Source organism: Engystomops pustulosus, chromosome 6 (genome assembly GCF_040894005.1).
Source record: "Engystomops pustulosus chromosome 6, aEngPut4.maternal, whole genome shotgun sequence".
NCBI classification, from domain to species: Eukaryota; Metazoa; Chordata; class Amphibia; order Anura; family Leptodactylidae; genus Engystomops; species Engystomops pustulosus.
Genome location: NC_092416.1, coordinates 100,157,836 through 100,171,545, shown reverse-complemented (window position 1 = coordinate 100,171,545; position 13,710 = coordinate 100,157,836). Strand labels below are relative to the sequence as shown.

Sequence of the window (13,710 nt, the reverse complement as noted above, 5' to 3'; positions counted from 1 at the left end):
ACAAAGTACCACATTTTGTGACCAGAGGGCACAATGCCCAGCAAAATTCCCTCCACCTCTGGCAGAAAGTGAGGGTCGAAAGATGCAGATAGTAGGCAGCCGTGCTGACGGGCAACAACTCACCAGCCTCCTTTGACATTCCGGAACTCTGGAGTATTGACGCTGGCCCTCTCTGTCCACCAGCTATTCCCTCTCCTGCACTAATGGAAGAGGAATGCAGCATGCCACCGCTGCTCCTATATTCTGAGGTCAGACAGTAGGTGTTCTCCTTAAGAGGCCTAGAGGCCTATTCATATTTTATAGGGGTTTTAAAAATTCTATTTATTAGATACTACACACAAAGTACCACATTTTTAAATTGCACCCCTCAGAATATTCAAAACAGCCTTTGTTAAGCTTGTTAACCGTTTAAGCATTGAACAGGAAATGAAACAAAATGGAGGTTATATGCAGAATTTTCAAATTTTGACAAAATATTTATTTAGCCCTAAAATGAATATGTTCATGCAGGATAAAATGAAAAAAACATCTCAGATTTTGTGGTGCAGTTTATCTTTAGTATGCCAGTACCCCATTTGTGGATGTAAACCACTTTATGGGGCATTAACAGAGCATAGAAGGGAATGACTTTCTTAGCAGGAATGCAAAAAAAAAAAAAAAAAAACTGTTTAATACACTGTACGGCATAGATTTCATGCTATTTATGTTCAATGGTTTAGTACGATTACGACAATATCTGATTTATATAGCGTTTTTTGGGTGTTGAATAATTTTGCAGAATAAAAACACATTTTGAGAGAAAAATCTCTTGCTTTTGCATTGCTATCATTTTGATTTTTTAATTTTGTTGAAGCTGTATTACAGCTTAATAAGTTGTACTGATACACTGCAATACTGGGGGTCCTTCATCGGACTCGGGCGAGCTCTGATATCATGTTTGACGGTGGCGCCTGCAGCCCGGATCATGGCTGTCACCATTTGCAGTTGTCACAGTTAGAGTTTCGTTCAGGACAAAAGTTAGGATGCAAAATGGAGTTGAGGGAGTTTTTTGAGCCAGGTGCCTATGATTATGTGCATAAATGGGGAGGGCAGATGAGGAGTTACTTTTCAGGTCGGGTAGGAGTTGCAGCGTCGGACCCCGAGGCTGGATGGTAGTTCAGAGGGAGATAATAGATGCAAGGGGTAAAAAATGGTACGGGGAAATAGATTGACGCGCTACATCCAGAGTGAAATAAAGGAAATTTTATTCGTATTTATTGACAATGCGTTTCAACACCGTAACGGTGTCTTCATCAGGTCAGAGACTGTTACTACTACTAATACTATTATACTATTATAACAGTCTCTGACCTGATGAAGACACAGTTACGGTTTTGAAACGCGTTGTCAATAAATATGAATAAAATTTCCTTTATTTCACTCTGGATGTAGCGCGTCGATCTATTTCCCTGTACCATTTTTTACCCCTTGCATCTGTTCAGGACAAAATGCATGTCCATATGCGGGAACTACCCGCCACGACTAAGAGGTGCATTATTGTCCATGGTCAGCTAGAGGATAGCTTTGTTATTTTATTCTATACACTATATAGTGTAGATATGTTGTTATTTATGTTCTATGGGTCAGTAGGATCATACATTTGATCGCTTGTTCAAAGTAATACACTGCCATACTGATGTATGGAAGTGTATTACAGCAGTTAGCCTATGCAGATGCACAGGCTGACACACACTGACGGATCCTGTCGGATTGTTGCAGGGAGACATACAAAAGCCCTATAGATGCCGCAGTCATATTTTATTGCAGCATCTAAAGGGTTAAAGAGCTAGCCGAGCTGTTACTGCAGGAGCTCAGCTGTCACATATAGCAGGGATGCTGCCTGATGTCACTGTTGATAGTTGTCAATGGTAACAGCAGTTGAGGACAAATATGTAGGTCCAGAGGTGCAAATTACCCGGCAATCTGGATGCACATTTTTACTCAAGGTCGTAAAGGGGTTAAATGTTGTGTAATGCCCGTAGCTAGATCATTCGTCTATGTCAACAAAGACCCTGGTCCTAGTGTTGTGTTTCTGTATGGTGATTCTGATGATGTATTTATGTACTGTACTGTACTATTACATTATACTGACACTGTTTTAATTAAATGGGTGTCACTGAAAGTTCCAAATTAATTCTGTGGAGACATTGTGTAGATGAATGTAGTGGATTGGTGCTGCATACACTATAATCTTTACATCCGGAAGCACTATATATCATATGTTTTTTATTGTGGAGGATTGATACGCTACAATTGCATTAAGTTGTCTGGTGGCCATTTTATTTTTTTTAATTAAGGTGGTGGGGGCATTCTTTTTAAAATTCGCCCTTGGTAAATTACTTCAAAATTGTCCCCAACAATATCACGCAATAAACAGGCTCTTATCCCTGCACTATTCCTTAACACATAGGGCTGACACAATTGTTATTTTGGGGAGAAAATATTATCATTATTCACCATGAAATTCAAATTTGTGACACAATAGTGACACACATTTTCAGGAAGTTTAGATCAAATTCCACTTTGTTAAATTTGTTTTGTGAACATCTAAATTGTAAAGAATGTTATACTACTACAATGTACAGTATGAAGCCTACATAGTTTTAATTTTCACTTCTCAGAAGTAAGATCTGTGTGTCTATTTTGTAATGATGTATACTGTATTAAATGGGTCATTGGTGCCATGAACTACAGAACAACTTGTCTTTCAGGGCTTATGATTAATTTCACACTCTCTGATCTTGTTATCACTGACATTAAAGCACACATTCTTTTCCTAGCTTCTATTTATCACCAGGGTTATAGTGGTGCCAGTCAGATTAGTAGTTAAAATATTTCAAAGTAACAGTGTACAAAATATTGAACATGTCCTTTGTATATACAGCTGACACTTTTTTAAAATGTTATACCTTTTATGCTATACACAGGAAAACTCCATTGTATATTTAGCACTAGATGGTCAATAACGTTCTCTCCTTATGCACAAGTTATACTTTAACCCTCTAAAGGGTTATTGCGTCATGAGTAATTAACATTTTTTACTTAAAAAAAAAAAGCTGTAGTTGAAAGTAAGCATCTTTTCAATGTCTGATCTCCAGGTTAACCCACTGTGTGAACTATTAATTTTAAGTACTATCTTGAGCAGGGTACCAGAGTGGAGGATGAAAATTATTTGGAACTATGTTTTCCTCTCCCTCCAAGGGATTGGAGGAGCTCAGGGAGGTGAACCAGAAATTAACCCTACATGGGCTGAAATATTAGAAGGTGTTAAGGACTGCCAAACAGGTCTGTAAGATTTTAAACCCCAGGGTGGACAGATTAAGAGCGAAATGACTATCTATTGTGTGATTATCTTACTAAATTTAAAGAGAGAGTGGATAAATCTGAAAAATGTAAAGTACGATGACCTGCAAAAATCTCAGGCAAAATTGAAGGAGGTTAAAGATAAGAGAGAAAAAGATCAATTAAAAATTAAATTTACTGACATGGAGGATAGAGATTGACGCTCTAACCTGAGATTTGTTGGAATACCTGAAGGCTGTGTATATGTTTAAGTGGCTTTTGAAGATAGGTGGACCTGATAGACCAGTGATGGTGAACCTTTTATAGACCGAGTGCCCAAACTACAACCAAAATTCACTTATTTACTGAAGAGTGCCAACATGGAATTTTAAGTAGTAACTTTTTGCTATCTGTTATTCCACATCTTTCAATTGTACTGGCCCCTTCAGGCCACCAATACAGTTAATGGAAGGAGGAAAAATTCAGACTATCATTTTAGCTTCTCTCCAGGGTCTCTCTGTACAGGATGAATGGTGGGTCCAGCAGGAGGACCTCCAAAGACAATGCAGTTCTGTCAAAACCGTCTAACTTTTCTCGCAGTTCCAAACAGCTGAAGAAGTTTCGCTTTAAAATAGTGCTGAAAGCAGCATTTCTTAAGTTGTTTGGGACTGAAGGAAGATTCAGTGTTTGGTGAACTCTGTCCTGGGGCAATGGCCTGAGTGCCAGCGGAAAGGGCTCTGAGTGCCACCTCTGGCACCCGTGCCATAGGTTCGCCACCACTGTGATAGACTGTCAAAAATGTTTTGCATAGAGCACGCCTATTCTGTGTAGCTGTAAGATTGCTACACAACTGTGTAATTTCTTTAAATTGATTGTTTGTTTGGGATGGAGAGAGGAAGAGACAGCCTCAGGAACAAAGCTTTAATGTAAATATGCTTTGATATTGGCCTTGACATGGGAAAGTTTGGTACACGTAGGGTAGGTGGCATGCGGGTTATAGGTGGCTGCTATGCCAAGGGAGAGGAAAAAGGGGTGGGGAGGGATCAGCCAAGAGAGGAGTGAATAAAAATATGCAGTTTTTTTCTCTGATATAAGTCAAAGGTGTTAGTTTGGAATGTAAGAGGGTTAAATGATTAACTGAAAAGACATGCCATTTTAAGATACATTGGCAAACAATTACCAGCCACAGCCTGCTTGATCTAAACACATCTTCACATATTATAATTATTCTAGAGGTATTAGTATTCTGATTCATAAAGATATAAAGTACAAGGGTTAAAAAAATTAGTGTGATCCTGAGGGGTATTATGGTTATGGAATACATTGGGGCAGATTTATCAAGTGTCTGAAAGTCAGAATATTTTTAGTTGCCATGGCAACCAATCACAGCTCCCCTTTAAAATATTCATGAGCACTGGTAAAATGAAAGCTGAGCTGTCATTGGTTGCCATGGGCAATTAGAAATATTCTGACTTTCAGACACTTGATAAATCTGCCCCGTTGTATATTGGCATTTGTGTATATCCCTACCCCTTTCTCCTCTGAGATTTATATATATATATATATATATCTTTGCATTAAACTCTTCCAATGCAACAAGGAAAGAGCGTGTGTCAACAAGAAAACAAGTACTGTGTATACAAATTTTACTTTATTAGAAAGATTACAAAAATAAACTATCCTGACACAGACAGACATGCTAAAATAAACTTAAAAATTGTACACCAGGACATATGACCAACACCTAGTTGGATTAGCCATGTAGGGCTAATCAACAACACACCTCCTCTGTTAATAATTGTGTAAACAGCTACCCCTCCTGATAAACATCAAAAATAGTCCCAAATAAAGAGTGAACTATACATATATGCCCTAAGCACAATTAGTCAAACAGTCCAAAAAACACATTCAAGGGGTAAGAACCCCGTCATACGTTACAGATTCGAAAATTGCGGGTAGGGGCGTGGCTTGGCCACCAAGCAAGATGGCCACATAGGGAGCTCCGGCTCCACTTCCGCCCGAACAACGACCAACCTGGCGACCAGAGGGCACAATGCCCAGCAAAATTCCCTCCACCTCTGGCAGAAAGTGAGGGTCGAAAGATGCAGATGGTAGGCAGATCGGGCCCGCGGCCCAGCCGGCAGTATCGCGTCGAAGAACGCCCTGCCTCTCTGCAAGTCCCGACCAGCCGTGCTGACGGGCAACAACTCACCAGCCTCCTTTGACATTCCAGAACTCTGGAGTATTGACGCTGGCTCTCTCTGTCCACCAGCTATTCCCTGTCCTGCACTAATGGAAGAGGAATGCAGCATGCCACTGCTGCTCCTATATTATGAGGTCAGACAGTAGGTGTTCTCCTTAAGGAGACAATGCCAATTAAGGCCACCTTAAAGGTGTATGGAGACTTAAAGCCATAGATGCTCCACTAGGGAATTCTGGGAAGAATGCAAATAAGTTTTCCAAGGTGTTAAATTGAAAACAATACCTCCTTTTGCTACCTTGAAAGGCAGCCCCCTTAACATCAAGTATGACCTACAAGAGGTCTAAAAACATGATGTGGGATTAAGCCAAACAAGTATATCTATTCCATAAGGAAGAGGGTAATAGTGGAAACAAGAAGCGCTCATAGGGTAGTATTGTTGGATTGTGGATATTTGGTATGATTGAGTAGTTTGCTCACCTGGTCGAGTTGTGCTCAACAAGGCACAACTCCAGTGTTAGTATGCAATGTCAAAGGTCTGTGGCAGCCGGTGCTTCAATGTGATCTCCAAACGCAGGGGACTAAGCCGGTTGGAGTCTGGGAGTCGGATCAAAGGTGGGGTGGAAGCGCGTTGTGATGATCTGTGACCTATTCCCTTTATCTTAAATAAATCCTTTTGGAGAATACCCATATCCAGTCTATTCCATAAGGAACAGACTCCCAACTGTAGACAGCACTGTTTTGACCTGATTGGGTCTCCTCAGTACAGCGTAGGGAACTGATTTGGCTATGTGAGAGGCTATTGACTAGGGTCAGACAGTAGGTGTTCTCCTTAAGGAGACAATGCCAATTAAGGCCACCTTAAAGGCGTGTGGAGACTTAAAGCCATAGCAAAAGGAGGTATTGTTTTCCATTTAACACCTTGGAAAACTTATTTGCATTCTTTCCTATATTCTGAGGAAGACTCTCTAGCCTCAGCATCTCCCCAGCAATGAGCTTCAGCGGTTGCTCACCTAATGACAGTCCAGCGGGCGAAGAAACAAGACCAAGCACAACAGCATCCAAGCACAATAGCATCCTTTGCTGATTCTCACAATGAGCTAGTTGATGCTCACAATGCTCTTGAGGACTCAGTCTCTTCCATACAGGAAAAACTTATTAATAATGAAGACAGAGACAGACGCAACAACGTCAAGATTAGAGATATCCCAGAGACTGTTCTTGCCTCACAACTCAAGCCATATATTCAGCAACTAACCAAATCTCTTATTCCTGATCTCGCTGATTATGAACTTAGCATCATTCTAGCGCATAGAGTGCCTAAACAAGATAATCTGCCTTATACAATTCCATGAGACACCCTGACTAGATTCACATTCTACCATGTCAAGGACCAGCTAGTTTCACAATCAAGAAAGCTTACCACCCTGCCTGCACTGTATGATTCCATTACGCTTTTTACAGATCTTTCAGCAGCTACTTTACAGGCAAGGAAGAGCTTTGCCCCATAACCGCTCTACTCAGAGCAAAGGACATTCCTTTATAGATGGGGGGCTCCCCACTAGAGTATTGGTCAAGAGACAGAACAACATCATCGCAATAAAAAACATTGAAGAAGGTTTGGCAGCCCTGGATACCTGGGGGATTCCCAGGCGAGACACACAACTGACCGCCTCTACAAGCAATCCCAAGTGGCTGGACCCAGAGTGGAGGAAGAAAGACCATACATGAAATAACATTATGGTGGTGGAGCTGTCCTCGATGTCCTAACGTTTCCACAAGGACTGTTTTTCCCCAGTGTGGTACCTCATGAAACATGGGTATGGAATTTCTTGTTTACCCTTATGTGCTTTAATATAATTGCATTGTTTTTTGTTGTTTTCCCATATCATCTCTGTATGATGAATAATGAGGTTGTAATGAGAGAACCAATGTCTATGAGTAGTAATAGGACCTTAATTTGCAGCTTGTGACTTAAAAATCCTTATTATCCTTTGGATAGATGCCTTTAAGAAAATAGTCCTCAATCACATGGATAAGATGAAAATATACATCTTTAGGGCTAATTTATCTAAAGAAGAAATGGGGGCTTTGAAAGAACTTAAGAATAACAAAAATATAATATTGAAACCAGCGGATAAAAGGGGGGTGGTGGTTATTCTAACTAGGGGGGATTATCATGAGGAGCTGAATAGACTACTGAGTGATGAAAATACATATGCCAAATTAAGGACTAATCCCACCGAAAAGTATAAGGAAGAACTGCAGACACTCCTACAGGATGCTAAAAATTTGAATATTATTAATCAAAAAAAATATAACTATCTTCCCAAAGTACATAAGTGTTTACAAAAACCCCCGGGACGACCTATTGTCTCGGGGATAGGCTCTCTTACGAGCCATTTGTCAGAGTACATTTACTTTTTTCTGCAAAGACATGTAATTAGAATGCAGTCCTACTTGAGGGACTCACAACAGGTTATCGACCTTCTGAAGGACATAAATCTGAATGTAGAAATTTCCCTTTTATGCAGTTGTGATGTTGCGTCACTGTATACCTCCATCCCGTAGGAGATGGGAGTGGAAGTGATGAGAAAACGATTAGAAAAGGATAGTGAACTTACTGAAGAACACAAGACTTTTTTTATAAAATGTATAGAGTTCTGTTTAAAAAGAAACTATTTTTGGTATGGAGACAGCTTTTATAACCAGATGACCAGAACAGCAATGGGTGCGAAATTCGCACCCAGTTTCGCGAATCTGTATATGGAGGCTTTTGAGGAGGAGTATATTTATTCCCCAGCTAACCTATACAAACACTGCATACACGTCTACAAGAGATTTATAGAGGACTGTATCATCTTGTGGTTAGGTACGGTCCAGGAATTAAATAAATTTATAGATTATCTAAACAATAATCAATATAATCTAGGTTTCACTTATGAATGTAATACTAACAAAATTAATTTCCTAGACTTAGAAATATTTATTGAAGGGAAGGAGATCTTGACCAGGACATATTTTAAGGCTACAGATGTCAACAGCTATATTGAATTTAATAGCTGCCATCACCATCCTTGGATTAGAAACATACCGCAGCAGAAATGAGGATTTTAAAATACAGGCTGAAATAATATTGGACCGTTTTAAAGAAAGAAACTATACAGGGGAAATTCTGGATAAAGCATTAGATGAAGTCCTAAGGGATACACAAGATAAGGAAGGCGACAATAAGAAAAGACACAACAAGACAGTCCCGATATTTGTCACTAACTGTTGCGAAGAGGCATTGACGGTGAAAAAAATTACAGAGAAACATTGGCATTTGATTAAGAATGACCCCATTTTGGGTAAAACCAATTACTGTATTTAAGAGAGCCAATAACATCAGGGATTTGGTCACCTATAGCTATGTGAGGAACGATATTTCTGAGGGCAATAAAATGAAAAGCTTCTATAATTGCAAGAGGTGTCAGGGCTGTAAATATAGAGACTGGACAGATAAAGGGGTTGTTAAAGAATTTGGAAGAAAAAACACATCCCCATTATATAAAATAAAAGACTTCATAAATTTCGACACGTGTGCCGTTATATATCTGATTATTTGTCCGTGTGGACTGAGGTATGTAGGGAGGACTGGAAGGAAACTAAAAATAAGATTGAGTGAACACATGAGGAACATAATAAAAGGATTAAAGACTAGAGATGAGCGAGCGCTAAAATGCTCAGGTGCTCGTTATTCGAGACAAACTTTTCCCGATGCTCGAGTGCTTGTCTCGAATAATGAATCCCATTGAAATCAATGGGAGACTCGAGCATTTTTTAAGGGGACCAAAGGTCTGCACAGGGAAGCTTGGCCAAACACCTTGAAACCTCAGAAAATTATGGAAACACCACAGAAATGGACAGGAAACAGCAGGGACAGCATGCATGGATGCCTCTGAGGCTGCTTAATTGCACCATTATGCCAAAATTATGGGCAACAGCATGGCGATGACAGAGTGACTGAATGAGGCTTGATAGCATCTAAAACATCCAATAATTGACCCTGACACTATAGAAGACAGCATGCTGAGGCAGAGGCAGGCTAGAGAGTGGCATGGCGACATACCCCAAATGGACTCAGGCTTCAAACCAATGGGTGGCAGAGAGGAACCAAAGGAGGTGAGCAAGAAGCGCTGAAATGATTTCCTATGTGAACAAAAGGTTGACGGTATATTTAGTCGATAACACAGCATGTGGCGACATAGTGACCAAGTTCCATAACGTATCTGGTGAAACACCCTAAAAATGAGCCTGACACAGCTCGTTTGATAAGGGGACGACATGTGGAGGCAGCCATGGAGACGACTTCCATGATTAAGAGTGACAGTATGGGGCATCCATATTGCGCTGTTATGATTGAAACTTCAGGTCTCCAGCATGGCGGCGACAGATGCGCCGAGTTCCATTATGTATCTGGTGAAACACCTGAAAATTCTGCCTGACACAGCTCATTTGATAAGGGGATGATGTAATGTGTATCCTCTCGCACTCCAGCATCTGGGGTATAGACAGTTGAAAGTTGCACATGGAGACATTGGTGGACGCTGTGGAGGATCATGGAGGCGAAATGGACAGGAAACAGCAGAGGCAGTATGCATGGATGCCTCTGAGGCTGCCTAATCTTGGGATGGAGCTGGTGGTCCGCTGCCAGGCGAGCTTTCGCCTGTCCAAGCCCCTGTCTCTCGGCTCCTCCCCACCCAAAATGGGCCTGGGGGCCAGAAGCGTTTCCTTTGAAAAAAGTATCATTTTCAAAGCAGGCGGGGGCTACAAACAGCACTTCTAAGAACCTTTTAGCTAAGATCAAGTGTAGTACTGTTCTTATAAGTTTTGGTTATGGCGAGTGAGGGGAATGTAAACAGATGCGCAAGAAGCGCTGAAATAATATCGGTAAATGATAAAAGTTTGCCAGTATATTTTGTGGATAACACAGCAAGGTGGCGACAAAGTTAACAAGTTTGATGTGGAAGCCATGAAAACAACCCAAAATTCTGCCTGACACAGCTCGTTTGCTAAGGGGACGATGTATGGAGGCAGCTATATGGACGACTTTGGGAGGCAGCTATGGAGATGTGTGGAGGTAGCAATGGAGTCAACGTGTGGAGGCAGCTATAAAGACTTTGTGTGGAGGCTGCTATGGAGACAATTAAATTTGGATAGTGCCTGTATGTGGCAGTCCAAAAAAGTTTTCAAACCAGAGGAGCAGGTAGGTGGTCCTCCAGAAAAATTAAATAAATTGAGTGCCTGTATGTGGCAGTCCAAAAAAGTTTTCAAACCAGAGGACCGGGTGGGTGGCCCTCCAGAAAAATTAAATACATAGAGTACCTGTATGTGGCACTCCCAAAAATTGTTTAAAACAGAGGACCAGGTTGGTGGCCCTCCAGAAAAATGTAATACATAGAGTACTATCCCTAGAGCCAGTTGGCCCTGGCAAAAAATAGCCAGTTTCCTCTGCTTTAGTGTACAAAGAGGAGGAGAAGAAGGACAATGAGGAGGAGGAGTGCATACATTATTCAGGTTGAGCTTCTTTCACCTGGTGGAGAATGGAAATCCTGAGAAATCCAGGCTTTATTCATCTTGACAAGCGTCAGCCTGTAAACGCTGTCAGTCGACAGGCGTGTACGCTTATCGGTGATGATGCCACCAGCTGCACTGAAAACCCGCTCAGACAACACGCTAGCGGCAGGGCAGGCAAGAAGGTGTACAGCGCCAGTTCGTGCCACCTGTCCAGCTTTGAAACCCAGTAGTTGTAGGGAGCTGTGTGATCATTTAGGACCATGGAATGGTCAGCTACGTACTCCCTCACCATCTTTCTGTAAAGATCAGCCCTACTCTGCCGAGACTGGGGACAGGTGACAGTGTCTTGCTGGGGTGAAATAAAACTGGCAAAGGCCTAGTAAAGCGTACCCCTGCCAGTGCTGGACAAGCTGCCTGCTCGCCTACTCTCCCTCGCTACTTGTCCCGCAGAAGTATGCCCTCTGCCGCTAGCACTGTCAGAAGGGAAATACTGTTTCAGCTTGTGCACCAGGGCCTGCTGGTATTCATGCATTCTCACACTACTTTCCTCTACAGGGATGAGAGTGGAAAGATTTTGCTTGTACCGTGGGTCCAGGAGAGTGAATACCCAGTAAAAAAAAATTAAATAAAATATAACGCTATTCTAGCCCTAACAAGGGCTGGTGGGTTCTTGTAGACTCACTCCTGCCTAACAGTAAGCTAATATAACAGCCTAACGCTATCCCTGCAGCAGCAGCAGCTCTCTCCCTAACGGCATCCAGACAGAGAATGATGCGAGCAGCGTGGGCAGGGGCTAGTCTATTCCAGGGGTACCACGTCATGCTGGGTGGAGTGCAGAGTCTCCTGGCTTGTGATTGGCTCTGTTTCTGGCCGCCAAAAATCAAAACGGCGGGATATGCCATTTTCTCGAGCTGGCGAAGTATTCGTCCGAGCAACGAGCTGTTACGAGTACGCTAATGCTCGAACGAGCATCAAGCTCAGACGAGTGTGTTCGCTTATCTCTATTAAAGACCCATAGCCTATCTGCCCATTTTCGGGAGAAACACAATCAGAATCCCAAAGTGTTGCGTTTTTTTGGTCTTGAAGCTGTCAGGGCAAAATGGAGGGGTGAGGATCTAAACAAAAAACTCAAAGTTAGGGAGGGATTTTGGATCTATCATTTGGAAACCCTCCAGCCACAGGGGTTAAACATACTGTAGACTTTGAATTAAAGAGTTTTTTAAACTAAGAAATATTGTCCTGTATGATACGTATATACTCAAGAATTCTCCTCATGTGTTTTTTCAGTTTTTAGAATCATGATTTAGTTGCTATTTGCCTTCGTATTTAGAATTAACCACAACATTTTTTCAGCAGTTAAAAACCTGTTCACACTACTCAGGGTGTGGCAGCTTCTCTTGAACATGCGGGCTGTGTGAACATTAGGTTGGAGCCGCGCATAGGACTACTATGAGTGGATGAAAGATGGGGGTAGGTTGTGGGTATGTCACCTAACTCCCTCCATGCTAGGCTCCGTGATTGGTTGAAACCACTTGGGACACTAAAACAATACAGTACTAGAACACTTTAGGATGTGGTTCTCTGCACTTTAAAGCAATCATCACTACAAAGGAGTTTATATAAACTTTTTGCAAACCTTTTTGTACAATTTTTGTTTACTTTTAACAAAAACTTTTTAACAAAAAACTCTTTAATAATGTCTATTTGAGAACGACTATATCTGATGAGCATAAATAGATTAAAAAACTCTTTTGTGGTCGACATCCGCTCACAACTTAGATGTGTATGTGAGCAGGTGTCACTGGATATGCTTTATATAAACTTTGTTAACTGTTGGTAAAACTTTGTTTACTTATTGTTTACTTTTAACTTTTCAACAAAAACTTTTTAATAATGTCTATTTGAGATTTTTACAGTTTATGTGTGCAAGAATGTGAAACACATGTAATACTGAATATTTTTGCAATGTTTATAGGGCTATACGGGTGAATAATTTTATTTAGAAAACCTGAGCTGCGTTTTATAAATGTCTCTGTTCTATGCAAATTTTGGTATTTAAAACACCTGTTTCTGCGTCAAACACCATGCCCTGGAAGAAGCCTGAAGAGGCGAAACCTGGGTCGGGCGAGGTGTTTGACGCTACATGCTTTTACTGATACGCGCGTTTTTACTGATACTTTGTTAGTATACACAAATAAAAATCCTTTCTTTACCCTGGAGGTCTGCACTATCTTTCCATTTGCTCCCTGGTATAGGATCTACAGTACCCCACGTTTACAGGGGTGATACGAGGACTGGCTTTGGATCCATAGGAGGGAGACGGAAAGTAAAGCAGCGTGCCTGGGCGATCTTCTATTTTGAACCTGTGAACAGGTGGTGAGACCACTCATTCTGTTTGAACTGCTATTCCTTGACAAGAGTTGAGCACTGATACTGACTGACTGTGTTTTTGTTTTTGTTTTGGGAGATTACAGAGTCAGTAGCTCCTCACATTTTATTCTGCAGCTTCAGAACAGTCCATTTTCTACATTTATAGTATCTGTACTTTCACTTAATGTGAAAGGGCTTAACAGTCCGTTCAAAAGGTCTCAATTATGGAATGAGGTAAAGAAACAAAAAGGAGACATTAT

General features: G+C 41.2%; 1 protein-coding gene across 1 annotated transcript in view; it reads right to left on the bottom strand.

Moving 5' to 3' along the window:
* Positions 1-13,710, bottom strand: part of CACNG6 (calcium voltage-gated channel auxiliary subunit gamma 6) — a 216,419-nt gene that overhangs the window by 80,268 nt on the left and 122,441 nt on the right. The gene's annotated exons all lie outside the window — the stretch shown is intronic.